Here is a 21,626-nt window from a genome sequence, read left to right on the forward strand (position 1 = left end):
AAGGTGCTTGTACGAAAACGCCACTATGTCAGTCCGAGTACAGAGTCAGGACACGAAACCGATCAAACTGCAGCGCGGTGTAAGACAGGGTGACGTAATTTCCCCGAAACTCTTCACCGCCGCGTTAGAAGACGTTTTCAAAGTCCTCGACTGGAAAGGACTAGGCATCAATATCAACGGCGAGTACATCACGCACCTACGCTTTGCCGATGACATAGTAGTCATGGCTGAGACCATGGAGGGACTAGGTACAATGCTCGACGACCTCAATAGAGCCTCCGAACGAGTGGGTCTAAAAATGAACATGGATAAGACGAAGGTCATGTCGAATATCCATGTTCCACCCACTCCAATAACCATCGGAGGCCACACTCTCGAAGTTGTCGACGAATATGTCTACCTGGGACAGACTGTCCAGCTAGGTAGGTCCAACTTCGAGAAGGAGGTCAATCGCCGAATCCGACTCGGATGGGCAACGTTCGGGAAGTTGCGAGATATCCTCTCGTCCCAAGACCTACCGCAATGTCTCAAGACGAAAGTCTTCGACCAGTGTGTGTTGCCAGCGATGACTTATGGTACCGAGACGTGGCCCCTCACTGCGGGCAACGTTAGGCGGCTCAAAGTCACTCAAAGGGCAATGGAGAGGGCAATGCTCGGTGTCTCTCTGCGAGATCGCGTCAGAAATGATGCGATCCGCAGCAGAACCAGAGTAACCGACATTGCCCGAAGAATTGCAAACCTTAAGTGGCGATGGGCCGGCCACATTGCCCGCAGAACGGACGGCCGATGGGGCCGAAAAGTCCTAGAGTGGCGGCCGCGGACGGGTCGACGCAGCGTAGGTAGGCCTCCCGCACGATGGACCGATGACCTGGTCAAGGTTGCGGGAGTGCACTGGATGCGGGCGGCACAGGACCGGGCATTGTGGCAGTCGATGGGGGAGGCCTACGTCCAGCAGTGGACAAGCTTAGGTTGAATGATGAGTTAACACACTATATACAGGATGTTATATTAATGAATTAATTTTAAGTTAACTTTCATAGATAATATTCTCTTTTTGCGCGTCCTCTCTACTTTGGATTTATGGTGGGCATTTGCATTTGTCTATGGGCAGCGTTCGTTTCGTGGTACACGTAGCAACAAACACTAGGAAGATAAGTTATGGTTGTTATACATTGAATCTAAGCATTTAAGGACATGTTACCGGAACAAAGTGAGGCCGTGCATGCCCGCATATCGGAAGTGGTCGTACCTTCTCTCAAGGTGTGCTGGAACGTGATGTAACACAAGGTAACTACAGAAGGAAAACCGATTGCCTACTGTTGTTGCCTGCTAATGTAATGTAATATTACACTTGATAGTATCCATTCTTGTGTTAAATAAGATATTTCTAAATGTAGAACTTGATAATATTTGTATTGGCACATACTTTGGTACCATTTTCATTCTCTTTGATAAATTATAGACTGGCACATATATATTTTCAATATAAATATTAAAATTGTAGTGTCTGTATGTTAAATTAAAAATCATTTTTCGCAAACATGATTAATTATAATGAAAATCCATTTTTTTGTCCTTTTTTCTGTCCGTTTGTCCGTGTTCGTTTTGTGTAATCTCCGAAACGGTCCGCCCGGAAGGTAGCTGATGCGAGCGCGCATTTTATTCTGCGCTGACGAAGTCGCGGGCGACTACTAGTGTATTTGTACAAGTGCAACGGCAATCGAATTCTGCGGTAATTATTACGAATGTAGCAATTACCTTCGAGATAAGTTGATATGTGTCAGTTTATGTTGTAAGTTTACAAATGGCCCAAGTTTGGCAAACATTTGATCCAATATACACACATTCCTAACGACCAATAATTACACCAGCTCAAGAGCATGTCCAACGAACCGTATCGCAAACACTATATGTGTACACTATTACCTAAACCAACCGAACAATAGCATATCGAAATAGTTCAAGCGGTTATGCAAGGGACTGTCGGCCGGTGGCGCAATACGACTTAGATACGACGGAACTGGGCCAGTTGCCGTCTATCTACGACGAATTTAAACAAAATTATTTCTTACTAATATTATAACTTCGAAAGTTTGGATGAATGGTTCAACGGATCTTGATGATATTTGGCACAAACGTAGAACATAGTCTGAAAGAACACATAGGCTATTTAATACCGCACGTATGAAGTCGCAGGCGCCATCTAGTAAGTGATAAATATTAAGAGATTGTGTTTGTAGAATAAATTGTATTTATCTCATATTTATTATGATAACAATTGAAGGAAAAAATAATAATAATTTTAATGAAAATGTAATTTTATCTAAGGTTTAAGTAATCATTAAAAGAAATGATGTTTCTTTTGTTATTCTTGAATAATTTAAGTGTTTCTTAATTTTTAAGATCTTTAATATTAAAACAGTATGAGATGCAATTTTTTATGCAATGTCGTATTTACTTACTTAGCTTATTTGTCTAACTTATTTTAAAAATAAAAAGAAAATTAATTCAATGTTTAACAAGCCACTTATAGACCTGTTAGAGTATTTTATGTTACCTATTTAACTGATTAAGCGTAGGTGCGTTTTCATAAAACTGAATCTAACAGAGGATTTAGTTTTATTTAGTTAGGTAATGTTCGGAGTCTCTGTGATCAGAGATGATATGATCGTCACTTAAATGTCAATTTAAATTATGATTAATTATTAGTTAAATAATAATTTATATAATTTGAATTAATAGAATTTCTATTCGTAAATTTATATGCTGTTTAGATGTATAGGTTAGGAGATAGTTCATATTAAGGTCTGATATATTGTTTTGTTAAAAGAAAATAGGATTTATGTATGCATGTACACTGTCCACTGGCATGCCACTGGTTTAATTTGTAATTTAAATTATGTGACATGAAAAAAATGCTTTAATAAAATTAGGTCACGCTGTTGTAGGTCAAGTGATATCAGGGGTAAACGAACAATTGGATTATAAATAAATAACCCAATTTAAAAATGTCCCAAATAATATTTTATTATAATTGTCACTAAATACGAGTATTAAGTATGTATCTCAGATGTTGACATTTCTTCGGGTTTTACTCTTTGCCGTAAATAACAAAGAAAATATGTCACGTAAAGGTTTAGAGCCTTTTGTCCTGAATTGGACTAATCGTACTAATATAATTGCGAATGTTTAGATGGATTGATTGATGGATGTTTGTTTGAAGGTATCTCCGGAACGGCTCAACAGATGTTGATAAAATTTTGCACAGATGTAGAACACACTCATTTTTTTTCGAAATGTACGATATCGTATTAATTTTATTATTGTATTATAACATTAATTTAAACTGAGATGTATTCCTGGCACAGCAGTATCTCGTTGCGACCAACAGATGGCGTGCGTCTAACTAGGGCGCGAGGTTACGTAACGTTACGAAATGTCGGTCACTGGATGGAACCAGGAGTTATGCTAGTGGAAATTGACACCCTTTGGGATCTTCGCATAGTACACTTTGTATTTAAGAAGAACAAAACCTTTGATGATTTAAAAAAATATAAGTTTTCGTGTTAATATCGACATCATTTTTGGAGCTCAAAATTAAAAAAAGCGTAGCAAGAATCCCGTTTATTTCAAACTTAACACTATTTTTTTTTGTCTAGTACCATATGTATTGTATTGTTACTTATAACGAAAAACCAATTTATTATAATTTTGATAATATCTCTGTCCTTTAGTCTGTGTTTGTTACTAGTAATCTCTGAAATAGCTGAGTCGATTTTGATGAGACTTTACGGAATATACAGGAATGTTATAAGTAACTTTTTTAAATTCCGCGCTGTCAAAATTGCAGGCGTATACTAGTATGATATAATAATTAGCACACGTTTGCATTGCGAGTCGAGAGTGATCCTACGTGCAGTCATAGCATTATCTTTAACCCACGCGTGACAGTAATGCAACTATTACATAACTCTTACACGATTAAATATGTGTTATACAATCGCCCACACCCAGATACAAATATAAAAAAATATAGAAAACGAATTATATTTTAAGGTTATTTAGTAACAAGGTACATAAGTCAACGTTTCAGCTGACGTTAGTGTCTCTACATTACTTTATTTCAAATACGTTTTAAAAAGGAATAGAGTAAGTGTGAATTTTATTAAGCAAGTTCGTACCTTTCGACCACATCATCACTTAATATTAGGTGGTATCGTGGTCAAGCGCTAGCTTATAACAAAAAATGCTCGGTTTCGCAAATGTTAATTCGAATTAGAATTTAAGTTAGAATCGAGCTCAAGTTATTCGTTGGTTAACATATGATAGTAAGTGTTGTTAAATCTTCAATACAGATACGATAATTTCCTTTAAAAATTTCAGTTTGTTCGTTCTGTTTATCTTTTATAAAGTATATTAAATATTGCAAACTCTATCTAACAATACATTTCACAAAACTATAGACGGATTTTAGTAATAATACAAAACTTTTCTCTGTAGTCTTTTCTTAATTATCTGCAGGCTCTATGAGGCACCCCTTTGTATTCGCGACCCCTTTTTTGCTCGAGGCTATGTCGGTTCAATTGTTCTCGTAATAGACACCCAGTTCACCCCACATTTACAGACATGGTTAAATCCTATGTAAAGAAGCGTATCTTACATATACATAGTAAGTGTCACCGGCAAATTAAGTATTTAGTCACCTAACAATCGGACTTTTCTTATAACATGTCAATCTATTTTGTGGATATATATTAGCAAGTCATTTCATCTTTGTTATGTATTATTCGGGTAATACATAAATAAATAATGTAGCTTAAGTTACAAATAAGGAGCTTTTATGTAATGAAAGCGCTTTTGATAGCAATACAGTTGTAAAGCAGTCTCAAAAAGGTCTCCCTCTCACTGGAGAAGTATCGAGTAGTCACAATGAAACACTGGTTATATCTTGGTGCGAGTCAACTTTATTTAAATGCGATCGACAAGTCGATAAAAATACCAAATAAATCAATATCGTGATCTAATAATATGTTCCGCCATCTATTGATATAATGTAAACTAAATTGACACAGCGTTCGACAACAGTAGTGTTCGAGTTTGAAGTAAACGAAAAATGAAAGGAACTCTTAAGTTTTTGCAACCAAAAACTAATATTGATATATTGGTAGGATAATTTAATACCTAATTTTTTAATTTTGTTAAATAGGTAAATCTGTGTTTAGAGCTCATGACAGTAGTTATTTCTTTAATGATGAATAATTTTAGCTAAATGATGCTATGAGTTATGGTTAACTCCAAGTTATATAAGACGTATATAAGCACGATTTATATAACGATATTAAACCGAGCATAATATAGAGTTACAAGGATGACATCCGACTATAATTGCAGCTCGAACGATCCAAGAGTTATATAACGTGTGACTCACGGTCGACAATAAGCATCATGTCATTGTCACGGGGGAGACAGACTGGGGGAGGGGATGAAGGGGGAGGGGAAGCGTCGCGACGCACGTGAGTCATTCCTCCAGGAACGTGCGCTGGTTTATGGACTCAAATAGTACTCAGAGGTTACGTGCAATGTCCTTTCTAGTATTTTTCTTAATCTTTGATCGTCTCGTAACGTTTATGTTTGCATCTTTGGCAGAATAACTACGAGCCATTGATAGCCATGTAGGTATTTCATTTATCTGTTCGGTTTCAATGGCTTCTCATATTGAAGTTTGAAATGGAAAATTCTAGAAAAGTAAATGTGCAAAAGTAAAAGGTGTTTTTGTAGAAGAAACCTAGAGTTTTGGATAAAGTAGAACCAAAAATTCTTTTAACAAAAAAATACTGTTCAAATTGCGAGTAGCTTAGACTTCTCCTGCGACTTTGGCTGCGCGGAATAAAAAAATCTAGTAATAAATATATTCTATGTCAGGTTGGGATAGTGTAGTTTCCGTACACTGAAAGAATTTTCAAATCGGTTCATTATTTTTGGAGTTTATTCAATACAAACAAACACACATTGAATTCTTTCTTCGTTATAATATTAGTATAGATTGATGTATTAATTAATAAAATAATGTATTCCAGTTGTTTATAAATAGTCTGTAAAAAAAAACGATTTCTAAGTTATTCAATGATCACTGCCGGTTTGCATTTTATTAACTTCAAGTCTATCATTGTAATTATGGTATTGCGCAATAAATTAAACAAGCAATGATACATTCCTATCCTATTTTGTTGTAATCAATTCGCTAGGAATCGCTCAGATCTTACTAGGGATCTCAATACATACTTTGTTACGGAAGGTAAGTTATGTTTGAAGTAAGTAAGTAAGGTAAGTCTGATGGTAAATCTTTTTACTATTGTCAACCAGCTTTACGGTTCATCTATATCTTATATATAAAATTCCCGTGTCACAATATTAGTTACCATACTCTTCCGAAACGACTTGAACAATTTTTATGAAATTTTATACATATATTCAGTTGGTCTGATAACCGGCTACTATCCATTTTTACACCCGCGCGGACGGAGTCGTGGGCGATAGCTAGTCAGTATTCAAAAAGAAATCCTGTTAGTAACACTGCGTATAACTAAAGAATGGCTGAAAATTGTTGCAGAGGCAGCTTAGAAACAGAAGACAGATAAGTTTTTATCCCGTTCCTTTTTCTTTTAAATTCCGCGCGTAGGGAGTCGCGGGCTATATCTATTTTGTCATACCTATTTCGTTTAAATAGCGTTCAAATTATGCGTGCTTATACTTTCCACACGGGAAGTTCACAAACACATTATGTTAATATTTGGGAAAACCGAAAAGGTGTGTGCGACCCCGACCTTTTGAGTCATTCACTTCCCGATGTTTCACGTGAATCAGCAGAATTACAACGCAATGGTTATGCTTCGATTTTAAATAAAACATCATAGATATAGCGTCATATAATATGGTTCAAATTTGTTTTTTACGATTACGATACTGATGAGGAAATATCGATGACGATAGAGAAATAATTTATATGTGATAACCGAGATTACTCTAAAATAGAACATTAATAGAACATATCTCGCCGTTATGTCAGTTATTAACATAACTGAATGTTCTAATGACCAAAAGATTTAAGTTTTAAGGGTATTTTCAGGCTTCACCTTTTTATAAATGAACCATTTTTCGGGTTCTGTACCTCAAAAGGAAAATAACGGAACCCTTATAGGACCCTCACTTTGTTGTCCGCCTGTCTCTCAAAACCCTTTTTTAAATTAACAGTCTACTTATTTTCTAGAATTTTCTTAAACATGGAACGTAGATTATTTAATTCTAGCCTAATAAAAACGTTAGTACTGCAGAGGTGAACGACGCGACGGCTAGACTGATTCTTATTGCGGGGTTGATGCTGCTAGCCTTGTGCTCAACATGTGCTAAGGGTGTGCACATAGTGATGATATTTTATTAGAAAGAAACACACGAATTAACAACCTCCTCCTTTTTATGTCGGTTCATTGAGTAGCCAGTAATGTAAGGTTTCTTTAGGTAAAAATTATAAATATGACAGGTTGTGTATGGCGAAGGCCTAATATTAGTATCCTTTTCTTATAAGAATGAAATGGGAAGGGGAGATGGATTTTGCACAGGAGGGGAATATCCTACTTGTTTGTCCCCTCTTCTGTCAATTAAAGGTATGCAATGCAGCAACAAATGCAGATCTCTATGGGCAAAGGTCACTTCGTTATTTTGGTAAATTCAATTGTCCTCTTGCTCGTATCTTTTTATCTGTAGTTGAGCGTAAGTATTATATTATCCGCTCCGCTTATCTCTATATCATTAGTCTAAGGGGACAATCGCGAACAAGTCTAGACGTAATTCCGGGAAGGGAGCACAACAATGTCGAATGCAAGGTAAAATGAATCACGTTGATATTGTTACGTCATACTGCCATTAATATAATTGCAATTATGTTTTTATTTTATCAAGAATTCTGTTTACATTGACCACTTAAGTTTTATATTTTTCAAGTTATTACAAAATTTTCCAACGCACCGAACGACAACATCGCATTTTTATAATACAGTAAGATACTTACTAAGTTTTTTTTTTATTACTGTGTGGACGGAGTCGCAGGCGACAGCTAGTAATGATATAAACTATAAAATGTTGCATGTAAATTCTATAATCATATTTATAATTAATGAAATATTTATTAAGTCATCGTTATTACGTTTCAAAGCAATTGTGCAAATATTTGCACTTAAATGTAACATAATTTTAGTTTAAATCGAATAATAAACGATCCTAGTTTATTTCCTGTGCAAATGTTTGGATTGAATGTGTTTGTCCTTAATGGTTATTTAGAAATTTAATTTGACAAGATCTGTACATCTCGCTCCGAGATTTTAAGTGTTCACTAAGGGAGTTTCTAAGTGTAGATTAAAATTAAAATAAGGTGATAACCCAGAGTGACAGAAATAATTAATTTATTTTATCACTGTAATCTAGATATTACTAGCTGTCACCCGCGATTCCGTCCGCGAGGGATTAAAAAATAAATAATAGCCGAGTCTCAGACCTACTATATAAACATATAAAATTTCATAAAAATCGGTAAAGCCGTTTCAGAATATGGTAACTAACATTGTGACACAAGAATTTTATATACAAGACTAGCTGTCGCCCACGACTACATCCGCTTGGAATGAAAAAAAAACTTAATTAGTTCCCGAAAATTATTCGAATTTTTCCTACCTTTGAAACCTTCCCTAGACCTCCATGATCATTTCAAGACCAAGATAAGATAAATTTGACCAGCCATTCTGGAGTTTTAGCGAGACTAACGAACAACAATTGTTTTTTTTTTTATATAGATAAAGAATCAAGAAATCAAGATATTTTTGTCTGTACTGTCATCATTGTTCACCTGCGGGCCTCAACCCCATACAAAAAATAATGTAAACATATTTTTGGATCCTCTATAATACTTACGTAGATTCAGATAAAGGATGTATTTTCCTTTTATTAAATTCTAATAATAAACTTTATAATTAAACTTAATTTATGCCTCAAAATATTTTCCTTCTACAAAGTGTACTAATTAGGCGCATGTGCGTAAATGCTCTATCTTCTGTTTATTTTTTTCTCCGAAACAATTGTTCCATTTGAAAAACAGGAAATCTGTTGACAGGATTTCTCTCATTAATAAAGCAAACGCATTCCACAGTTTAAGGATATTTTCCAGTAGTATATTGGAATTTTATACAAACATCCTTATTACGATGTTAAATATATAAGTTAAAAATGTTTATGCTGCTTATAAAACTTTATATGCTGTTTTCGATAAGTATAGTTCCATACAAACTTAATGGTGACTTCTTATTTCATATAAAACGCAGCGCGGAATACAATTTTAGGTATATCGAGACGCAGAGATGTGGGTTAGCGGTAGTTAGTCTTCTCCTGCAATTAGTCTTTGTCGCTTTTTGAATGTATATAAGCATCATAGAGCAAATATGTAATTCAAGACATTTGTTTAAGTGGCATATTGTTATGTAAAATTTGATTTCTTTTTTTAGTCATAAAAAGAAATACATCTTTAAAGATTCGGCCGGCAGACGCACGGGTTAACCCTAACTCATTGGGTATACGATGAAAAGAAAGGCGTCGTACGAAATTCAAAACGAGCACCTTTTGAATTCGGTAGGAAAAAAACTAACGGTGCACCATTTATAATGGCGATGGCAAGATGGCGACGACTAAAGATGCAGAACCGAAGGCTAACGGGTCAACGGCCCCCAAGGTGACCCGAAAGTCACTGTGACCTACCCTAACGCCGTCTGCCCCGGGTTCGATTCCCAGAACACAATAATAGTCTGGAAGTCTTTTGGCGGTCCGGTTTAGGAACACAAAAAAAATTTGGACCGAATAGAGGTAGGTTATGTATAGTTGCGCAAGGTCGTCTCGTCTGTATGTCTGTGTTTATTATTTTCGTCTCGTTTATCGTCGCGCGACGGTTTTTTAGACGGCTGCGACTTGTCTGCAAAGACTTTTTTTTTGGATGACCTCATTTCAATTGGTAATAAAGGCTCCCTATTAAATTGTATGCGAAAGGGTCGCTGATTGTTCGTGATGGAATAATTTCGTATGATTTAGATTTTGAATTTTGGTAAAGCAAGTCTTGATATTAACTTCATCGAATCATTGTTTTCATCGTAAATATACAAGTATTATAATAGAAAATTGTCTGTGGATATTTTATCGTAACAATGTTAAGATATTTGGTTATACATAAGTATTAAATAAAAATAAATTAAACATGTAGTATATGCTTACGAACTTATAATTGTGTTATAAATTACTATGTCTGTTAATTTTTACTTTCTTAAACAGCACGCTTCAAACTTTGTTTCATTTTGTACACTTCTTGGTATTTTAAATATTAAAGCGAAGCAGGGGGTAATTACTAGTCCAAAATAAATAGGTTATCAAAGCGATTATTAGCGTTGTATGTAAGTTATAAGAGCGCGATCTATTTGTACTGTCTAACAATGCCAATAAAAAGGTAAAGAGCACAAGAGTCGGGCATAGCGACCGACGGTCACCTTCGGCTTACGTAACAGTTTTTTGTCCGTCTTCCATTCCAATCATTGAAGAGCTGGAATTAATCGTCTCGAGTTCCTAAACGAAACCGAATGTTTAGGTGCATATTCGTCGCAAGCTTTTATTTCGCCTTTCTTGAGTGCAGGACAAAGATGTCTCCGCACATATTTCGTAAATTCCCGAGTAATTACACAGCTAAGAAAAATTAGTGGTTTTTAATATACGCGCAAGTATTATAAGATCATATGTAAATCTTTGAGTGATAACTTTTAATAGTTAGTTCTTGGTTCGCTGAATTTTATGTTACACTAGCTGTCGCCCGCGACTCTGCACGCGCAGAATTGGAATAAAACTTCATTAGCAGCCTATTGTTCTTCGAGATGATGTTTTACATCTGTGCCACATTTTATCGAGATCCGTGTTGCCGTTCCGGAGATATCTTTAAATAAACATCCATATTAGTATGATATTTCGAAAATAGGTTAGGCTCTTTTTCCCTAATTTTATTTTTTTTATTATTGAATTTATAAAGAACACTATCACGAGATGTTCAATCAATATTTTAGGTAATTTCATTTCTGTTAAGAATAAAATAACTTTTCTTTTTTTATATTTTTTTATAAAAAAAAATTGGCACTTGGCCACCGTGGTTGACTATGGCCTAGTCACCTCTAACTTAGGGTAGGCTCCTAGCCTGTCATTGTGGACGTATAGTAAGCTGATGATAATTTTTTTATATTATATGATTTAAATTATTGGACATTATTTATAGCAGGCACTTTACAACAATGACATTCAACATTTAAGGCATTGCACGAACCTGTTTCAATACTTTGTTATTGACAAATGTTACGTAATGTTACATTTGATTGCTTTTCGCAGTTGGTATTTTGTGAGGTACATATGCGATGTATTCAGCTGCGTAAATTGTTTATGACAAAATTATCTATATCTATACATAACATATGTATTACTATTAAAATTATATAACTTGTTGTTCATACATATCAAGATGCTGTCTACTTAAAATGTTAAAATATAGTGTCCTTCATCCATCCAAACAAAAATCTGCTAATATTTATAGATATGCTAGCTGTCGCCCGCGACTCCGTCCGCGTGTTATTAAAAAACATAATAAGTAGCCTATGTGTTCTTCCAGACTATGTTCTACATCTGTGCTAAATTTCATCAAAATCCGTTCCGCCGTTCCGGAATTACCTCAACACATCCATCCATCCATCTAAATTTTCGCATATGTAATATTAGGAAAATTAACTGTCCCCTAGTGAAGATTTCTACTCTTATATCTCCGTAAAAAGAGTAAAAGACTCGTGTAGACTCGCTAAGTCTTTAGTAAGGGCCTTAGGGAAGGGTCTAAGTAAGTATTAACGACTCTACGAGTGGCAGTAAGAGTATTAATATTTTCCAATAAGGTACTGTTTAAGTAATCTTTCAATAACTAAGTGTCGCATTAGACTCCTTTTCGACTAGCTGCGCGATTCTCGCCACGTTGTTATTTCTATGAACGACCGCGTCAATACTAACATTGCTCATAGGAATAAAATAAACTTATTGAACTCTAAATCGTTGTTTATAGAATGAGACGCGACACGTGCTTTAATGTTAGCACGCGTACATCGTCACGGTATATATAAATATTAACATGGAGCACGTGAAGTGAACGCGCGATGTAAGACTAAGTTTAACATAATTTCGCCTCGTGACACGTGCTCGTGTGGATTTGTGATACAATATGCGGGAATCACGTGGGGTCAGACTGGATATCTAAATACATTTAACACTTATATAAAGGTTTTAACGTATCAGCGGTCTTAGTTTCAGTTTTATTTTTCTTAAAAAAATGTACAATTGCTAAAAAGTAATAAGTAATAAGTACCATATGATTATAATTCGAACTGCATTCTTAAAGAAACTAAAAGGATTAAGTGCCTATGTCATCTCTGTTTATACTTTTTAATTACGTAGATATGTATAATAGATAAAAATCGTGCGAACGGAATCGTGGGCGACAATTAGAAGTATTATATAGTTCTAGTTGTCGCCCACGATTCCGTCCGTGCGGTATTTAAAAAAAAATTAGTATCCAATGTTTTCTTCCAGACAATTTTCTACATCTATGCCAAATAGTGACATTCATCCAGTTTTATTTGCATCTAAAATCGGGCAGCAATTTTTAAAAATAAATAAAGAACTCTCCTTTACATATAATTTGATATCTAAAATCCACCAAATGAATACAATGCCAAAAAGACCAACGCAATGTTCGGCGCAGTTTTTCACTGTCCTTACTAAACCTTCAAAGGGCTCCAAGTTCCAAGGGTCACCTTCGGGTCAACGAACTCTTGCGTAAGTATTGCGTCACGTTTCAGAAATGCACGCCGATCCTGCCCTTTCGACAAGATATTCGCGCACTCTTTCTTTCTTTTGCCAAATATTGTGAGTGCGAGGGAGATAGTGATAGTCCTTACGTCACGCCCTAGCAATAGTTTGCTTGTTTTTTTTCGTTTTCTTCGCTTTGGTACTGCAATTAAAATGCACGTCGCAGTTTATTCCAACTCTATGCAGTCAATGGAGTTTTAAAATGTGTAGTTACTTACATGATATTAGTTATACTAACCGCGGGTTTCTGAAATCAAAATATCCGTTAAAAATATATTGTTATCTCTGTTTTTTCAAAGATAAAAACAGGGGTGATGATATGATTTATACAAAGACTAAAATAGCCTCAGAAACCAACCAGGTCATCGTAAATTATAATTTCCTTCGAAATAAAAAATAATTTTAACTATTAATTATGCATTTATCAATATTACAAAGATAAATATCGCAAATATTTCATGGTTGTTAAAAGTACAGGATAATGCCGTACTTGAGCATATTCCATAAAAAATTACGAAAACCCAAAATTTGGTGATGACATTTTTCACCAAAAAGTTATAATAACGTAAGTTACATTGTTTTACTTCCCTAGTATAAACAATCTCACTGTTATTGTAGTTTCAAAATTACGGAAGAGAATAAAAGCTTAATAATTTATAAAATATCGTATATCGTTATTGACAAAAATAAATACTCATTCCGGAAAATCGTCAACTGACTGTTAATTAACGAAGCCGAACAAATCGTTCTTTTGACATCATTCGGTAGACTCAAAAACTCTACCATTTTATAACAATAATAATTATGTCATTGTTGGTAGAAAACTTGATAGTATACAAATTCACATATCTATGTTACCTTTGCTATTAGGCAAAGCTCTTTTTCCGACGACATACTATCATACTAATCATACTAATTTTATAGATGCGAATGTTTGGAAGGATGGATGGATGTTTGTTTCAAGAGCGGATGAACGAATCTCGATGAAATTTGGCAAACAAACCAGTCTGGAGGAGAAAACAGGCTACTAAATATGTTTTTATACTGCGCGGACAGAGTCGCGGGCGACTGCTAGTCGTTCGTAATAATGACTGAACTTGTGATTTTATTAAGATCGTATACTTAAAATTATTCTCTATAACATATTTTTACGCCATCGTCAATATTTTCTTCGTAGTTGTAAGGTTAATGTGCTGAAATATGGTCGCAGACTAAATTGGAATCGAAATATAAATCGTATAGGTGCCTCCCCAGTCTTTCTTGTCCATGTGTGCGTGTGCGTCTGTGTGTTCGTTTGTAACGCGTGTGTGCGACGCGGCGACCTTGGTAGTCGGGGTCGCCGCCCAGTCGCTACCAAGGGCGCAGTATGCAACACTGCAGTAGAGATGGGACGTGACTTGACTGCAATTTTATCGATGTTTATAACGATTATATTCATTATCTGTATAACAAAAAAATAATTAAGATATCGAGAATTTAGCTACGACTAGTTTGCGACTTAGTTTGTTATTTTTTTTATTAATTGTTATTGGCATAACCAAAATAATCTAATTAAAATCTCTTAAGAAGTATTAAGGATGGAAAGATCCGTAAATAATATAAAAGGATGAACCGATTTTTTTACTTTATCACAAATTACTTAGGATCTCTTTCATAAGGCTCGTATTTCTTTGGATTTACCGCTGGTGATAGATATTTTAAAATAGGAAAATGGGTTCCATAGAAAGTGTGCTTTATGATTTTTTTATAATTAAAACTGGCTTTTAATCGCGTTAATTTGGAAATCATATCTTTTAGCATTAGTTGAATAAAAAATGTGTGTTATATAGAATGTACTTAAAGTAGACGACATCGATATTTAAATACATTATCCGCAAACTTTATCGATGGAATGTTGAATACAAGGAAGAATATAAAAATAAATATTATTACAAGTTCATTCGCACAGCCACATACCTAATGAGTGAGGTACTGCGTAGCTGTTGTTCACTGTAAATACCAAATTTAACAAGATTTTGTTTATTTTCCAAACAGATTATGGTTAGCAAAATTCGAAAAAAATTTGTTTCCAATAAAAAAAAAAATTATTGGAGAAAGGGGCAAACAAGAAACGAATTTGTAGTCTTAGGGTAGGTTCCGAGCCCCTCAGTGGACGTATAGTGAGCTGCTGACGAAATGGTTTTGTAAACTCTTATACCATTGAAAAATTACGAGATGATTGATGTCTCTACATTAGTGGTCGTGATTTTAGTGTACTCACACTTTTGTTAATATATTATCCAAAAACGTTGAAGTGTTTGTTTTCGTCATACAGGTTAATATTTTAAAGCATTAATTAAGTGTAGAGTTTGACTTATTTTTGCAAATTGAATTTAAATAGAATCGATTTGTGGCAATTTTGTCGATTGTTTTGGGCACATCACTTATAGTGTGGGAAGTCTAAGGTGAATACTGCGGTTTTGGCTAACAGTTAGACAATGGTATCGCAATAAATATCGATTATCAAATAAAGTCTAGTACAAAATTCCGGAATGTATGGAAATCTAAGTAACATTTAATATTTTTTTTGTTAAAAGAATAATACGTAGGTCATTAATAAAATAATATATGACGTCATAACCCTGCCCTTATCTCTAGTGATGGTCGGCATAGTATCCGACGGCTCCTCAGTACATCTGTATTAGTCGCCATATCTGTATCTACTCCCTTTTCTTAAGTATATCCTCTTTCACACAATCCATCCAAACTTTCTTTGGTTTTTCTCTACCTTTGTAGCCATCCATATATATTACGTGTGTTATTAAATCATTTTAAAAGCAAAAATAAATTATTTAATCTTAATTTTTAGTATTTGGAGTTTCCTTTCACTTCTATTATTCACCAAATATAGAACATAGTTACTCGAAATTTATAGAAAGAAAGGGTCGTTGGACAGTCCGATCAATTCTCAAATAGAACAATTAGTGTAAAGACCGGAGACTGTAAGTTCTCAAGACTATTGAATTTGTACAATAAATCGTCTTGAACGAAATAATTGCCATAAGTGTTTAACAACAACAAGTTTAAAAGTTACAAAGATATTGAAAAAATGTCTCAATATTGTAGAATATCGGAACATATCACATAAGGTCTTATAAAATGTATAAAGTTAAAATATTTCTTGATAAGCGATTCTCATAAGCAAGTTGTCGTGCGATTTAAATGCAATTAGTTTTTAAATGTTGCAGAAAAATCGCCAACAACACGTTGCGCAGCTGTCCAAAGAATTTTTTTACACGATACGACACACTGACGATTTTTATGTGCTACGATTTTTACGTAAATTCATGAATTGTTAACTTATGTTATGTTTAGTACAGAGTTATCACATTTAATTGTTCTAAATGTATTAAGTTAACCGGTAGTAAGTAGTTATTTAATTAGCGGTTACTGCAGGCTACTAATCCCTGTTAATAATTGCCGCCAAGCAATTGCGTTTGAAGTAGAATTTTGTTTTTCATGTTTGAAAGCCTTTGATTCACTTTAATCAGAATACTTACTGTTAGGGTGTCATGATCATTAGCTCACTATACGTCCCCACTCTTAGGCTAGGAGGCTACTCTAAGGCGTGACTAGGACATAGTTAACCATGCTGGGTCAGTGCGGGTTAATTTTACATAATCTTTGAATTTGCAGATATGTGCAGGTTGCATCATGATGATTTCCTTCACTGTAAGAGAGTGGTGTTATTGTTAGTAAAGTAAAAACTCTTAATAATACTAAGTACTTATATAAGTCGTGTCGTGAAGTGTAAAGAGTTATTAAAATTATGATGCGGCATAACCGTACAGCCAGGTGCAATGCGGGCAACGAGCAAAATTAAAAATAGAAAAAGTTCGGCCTCTCCGGCTCCGTGGCGCAGCTCGATTTTCGCATGTTTATTTTTTATGGACACTCTGTAAGGTAGTGCAAATTATGCAGCATTTTACTTCGATTAATTTTATCTGGGGGAATAGACAAGGGGTTCTCAGGTGGGTTCGCAAGCGTTTATACAAAAAATTGACTTATTAATTACCTTGACCCAACTTCAAACTTATGTATTTATTTTGTTATAGACTTCGAATTGCAAAATTTGACGTTATTAAATTTGATACGTATATCGATTTCATATCCCAAGAAATCCTTGCAGATACGCTATTTATATCCTAAATATAATTATTATAAAGGGCATTGTTTATATGTATAATAATTCTGATTTATTTATAAATACGGCACCAAAGTCTTAGCACCCCTGACTTAGGTTTAGCTGCCAATTATGTCTAATCTAACTAAACAACTTAATCATAAGACATGTTATTAAACTTTTATATACGGCTTAACTTTTACTTTATATCGTAACACATGAATTGCTATTCTTTATTTTTTTTTCTTTATATCATGCTATAATATTTTTGTTTCAAGGAGATATTAGGAATACAGAAAATAGAGCTCTATTTCAAAACTGCTTAAGTAACATATTTGCATCAGGATAAATGACGTATGAATGTTTTGACTTTCATGAGTTTAAAGGTTTGTATGTCTTTTTACATTCAATGTGCAGATTCTAACACCATCTACCCAATAAAGCAAGTAAATACGATACAATTTAATTTGAAATAACAGTACCATAGCAACAATGTGCCGGCTAGCTATTTCATAAAGATCCTTCATTAAAAGGAATCGTAATGTAAGAAGAGGTCATAGTTATTGGTGACCATCAGTTATGCACATATACCAGGTGGCGGACCTAGAATTTTATGTTAGTAGGATTACAGGCTAACAGTAGTTCAGGTCTGACAGGTGACTGTGAATACCAGTTATGAACCTGTCAAGTTATATCGACTATATTGTCTTTAACTTAAAGTTTCTTTTGCTTTGTATATTGTAGTGAATTTTAATAACATACAGAATGATTACCTTTGTTTTAATTAGTATAAAGCACCGCTATTATTGATGTTTTATATTATTTATAAATAGCAAAGAAACGGGTGCATGTTGGAATAATTTTGTTATTGGTTATGTTACATTACATGAGAACGTGACTATGAATCCTTAATCTATGCGAAAATTATTATATTTAAGGGTTTATAAAATTGATTTTATGTAGCACAGGTTTTTCGATTAATTAAATAAAAAATAAAGCATAATATATCGATAATGTAAATAAAGCAAAATATTTTTTTGTTCGATTATTGGTTTCGGTCGTTTAATTATGGTGTGTTCTCTATGGAAGAATTTTAAGTTATAAACATAAAGGCTTTAATTATGTAATCCCCAGTATAGATTATTTGAGATCGCGTCTGTACATAATCCTATTTATCATTTAAAAAAAAAACTAGCCAAGTGCGAGTCGGACTCGCACCCCGAGAGTTCCTTACAAACCTTAAGGTATATCTACAAGTAAAAGTTCAACCATCACGACAATCGAGTCATAGTTGAATAGGGTAATCCTTACTAATTGCTAATACTAACAAACTTATATACTACCCCAATTGTAAAACTAATTACTAATTACCAGTTACAAAAACTAATATACTGATTACTACTGAGGTACGGAACCCTAAAAATAATAAGTTTTAAATTTTTAATCTTATTCTTTTTCCTTTAATTCGTATCAATAGTCAACATTACCATGCTCCTTTCCTTTATTGATGCAGATACAAATTGGAATACGATTTTGTCTATTTTAAATTTTAATATAAGCCGGTTATGTAAAGCTCAATGAACAAACATTTCTAATAAGAATACGTCCGGTCATTTCAAGCAATTACTTCATACATAAAACAATGGAGAGCATTTGCTATTTATATACACACAGACAAAATGTTTATACATAAATAATTCTCTGTGTGTTTTCACTGTAGTGGACTTTGAGTTATTATTGTTGTCTCTATTTTGTCAAACTGAATGAAAAGGATGGCACTATAAATTATAAATGTCGCTGCAATGGAGTTATTGAGTAACCTTAAAAGATGGACCCTAACCATTAAAAACTTAGACAGTGTTTCAATTATTACGCTGATATTATATATTTCAAGAAAATGATTCTTAGGCTTATGAAACGCGATCTCGACCAATAAATAAGAGAAAAAAATAATAACTCAAACGGCTTTGGTGATACATACTTAGTTTTATAATTACGTTGACGTCTATAATAATATAAAATACACGACAAAATTGCATTGTTGTAGTAATATAGGCAATGAAATAACGAACTACGTATTGTTACTAATCTAATTTTGTTGACGAAACTGTATATATGTGTGTATCATGTTTGATATACTAAAGATGATCACGTTCCAAAACACGCCTAGTGACTAGAACAGGGGTCTAGACACGCTGCATCGGTACCGAATATATTAAATTAATTAAAACACCACAATGTTGACTTCCAATCTATTAACATATGGTAGGGGTATCGCAGAAAAATAAGAACTTTTATCTGCCTATAGTATCTTACTAATATTATAAATGCAAATGTGTGGATGGATAGATGTTTGTTAGGTGTCTTCGGAACGGCTTATCTGACCTTGATGAAAATTGCCACAGATGTAGAACATAATCTGGAAGAACATATAAGCTACTTATTAAGTTTATGTTTAATTCCGCGCGGACGGAGTCACAGGCGACAACTAGTACTGTATTACAGCTAGTCTGTTTAAGCGTATTAATCCATTGGAAATACCAATCGGATTTAGAAGTATTTTTGCATTTATACGTTCTGACCTTAACTAAAATTACATTTGTAGAGAAGAATGTTTACTGTCAACCAAGAATTAATTATGAGTAATCCAATTCAGAAGTCGAAGCCTTTGTTAGTGCTGTCTTACTAAAATATTTTAACCCTATCGTGTTTCAAAAGATATGTGAAGGGTGTCTCAAAGAGATTTCTTTTCATATTAAAGTTACACCCTGTATCAAATTCGATGTGACGTCAGTTGTTATTATTTAGGTATTACTATAAAGTGCAGTTAGAATTCGTTAATATGGCGACCGTCTCGCCGAATGATTTAGCCGCCTTTGTTGTCTGGCGGCGCAGACGGCCGCGTTCAACATTATATTGAAAACATAAATTTCAGATGTAAGCGACGCTCATTATACAATGAAAATGAACTTGTTCAGCGCGTGTGCGCTTCGTGATGATTGTTTTTTTTAATGACATTTTTTTTCTGCTTGTAGCAAAAGTCACGAGTGTGGTCTTTATAAGTATTTAGAACAAGCCGCATTTGTGTGTCTAATCTTGGAAATCAATTTCATCTGTATGTATTGATGTTTGTCCGTTATATTCCGACATCCTGACAGTTTTGTATGTGGTGTGGTGTATATGGTCTAGCCATTAGACTATATTCAGTCAGGTATTTCCTAATTATTGATAACTAGCTTATGTCCGCAAACAGTCGACGCAGAATTAATAAAAGCTAATTAGTAGCCTATGTGTTCAGACTATGTTCTGCTAAATTTCACCAAGATCTGTTTAGCTGTTCAAGAGAAATGTACTGATAAACATCCATCCATCCATAAACCTACAATTTCTGTTATGATTATTGCTAATTGTTAACAGTAAATTGTAGCATCATCATAGTCTTCGCCGATAAGTTATGACATAGATAAAATATTCATTAAAAGAACAAAGAAAATACAGATGAAAAACCTGCATTCTTACAGTGCTGCATCACGTTCAAATTAGTTCTAGTCCAATACTTAGCTTATTCATCTCAAACCAACAGACGTTACGTAAATACAAACACAGCTAATGAGAATGGGGGTAATAAAACTTCGAACTAGGCTATCAAAAGTTCGACGTCCGATAGGACGGATTGAATCATATTTTTTTCGCGTTTACATTTTGTAAGAGATAAGACAGATTTCTGTATTCGGAACGCGTCTAGTTTGCAATAAGGTTATCAAGAGAGGAATAAAATTTTACATAATATATTATATATATTTTTTTTATATCATAAGGTGGCAAACGAGCGAGCGGCCACCTGAAATCGCTAAAATAGCGAAGTGGCCGTTGCCCATGGACATACGCAATTGCATATGCGTTGCCTACCTTTAATCGACGGAGGAGAGGATGCACAGAAAGAAAATATTTTCCCCTTCCATGCATCCTCTCATCCGGAAAGTCGACTTCCACTTCCCATCCTTTCCTTATAAGAAAAAGGGTGAGAAGGGAAAGAGGACTAAATTAGGCCTCCGGGATGCACACTCATCAGACGAAACGCGGAATTGCTTCCACTTCACGTCTGTCTTCTGTGTGTCAATATATTTTTGTGTTATGCTAAGAAAGTTATATAGGTAGAGTTAACGTAATTTCTAAAGTAAATAACTTTTAAAAACGAGATATTTATAGCTTTTAATCCTTTTATAAAAGTTCTATTACATCGCTACAATATTTTATGTAACAAGTAGTCGAAGGTTTCTGTTTATTTTTAAACTACATTAAACAAAACAGTAATTAAATATAAATAAGTAGTTTCAGCAAATAAAATAAAGTCGGCTACATATGTACAGTCAGCGTCATATAGATCGTCACAGACAAGATATGCAAATATATAGGTACACCAAAAGTATTCAATTATATCGGTACAACAAAAGTCCTCAAAATCATAGATACATTCACCCTGCTCAAATAC

Source organism: Papilio xuthus, unplaced genomic scaffold (assembly GCF_000836235.2).
Source record: "Papilio xuthus unplaced genomic scaffold, Pxut_1.1 DF826159.1, whole genome shotgun sequence".
In the NCBI taxonomy this organism is placed as follows: domain Eukaryota; kingdom Metazoa; phylum Arthropoda; class Insecta; order Lepidoptera; family Papilionidae; genus Papilio; species Papilio xuthus.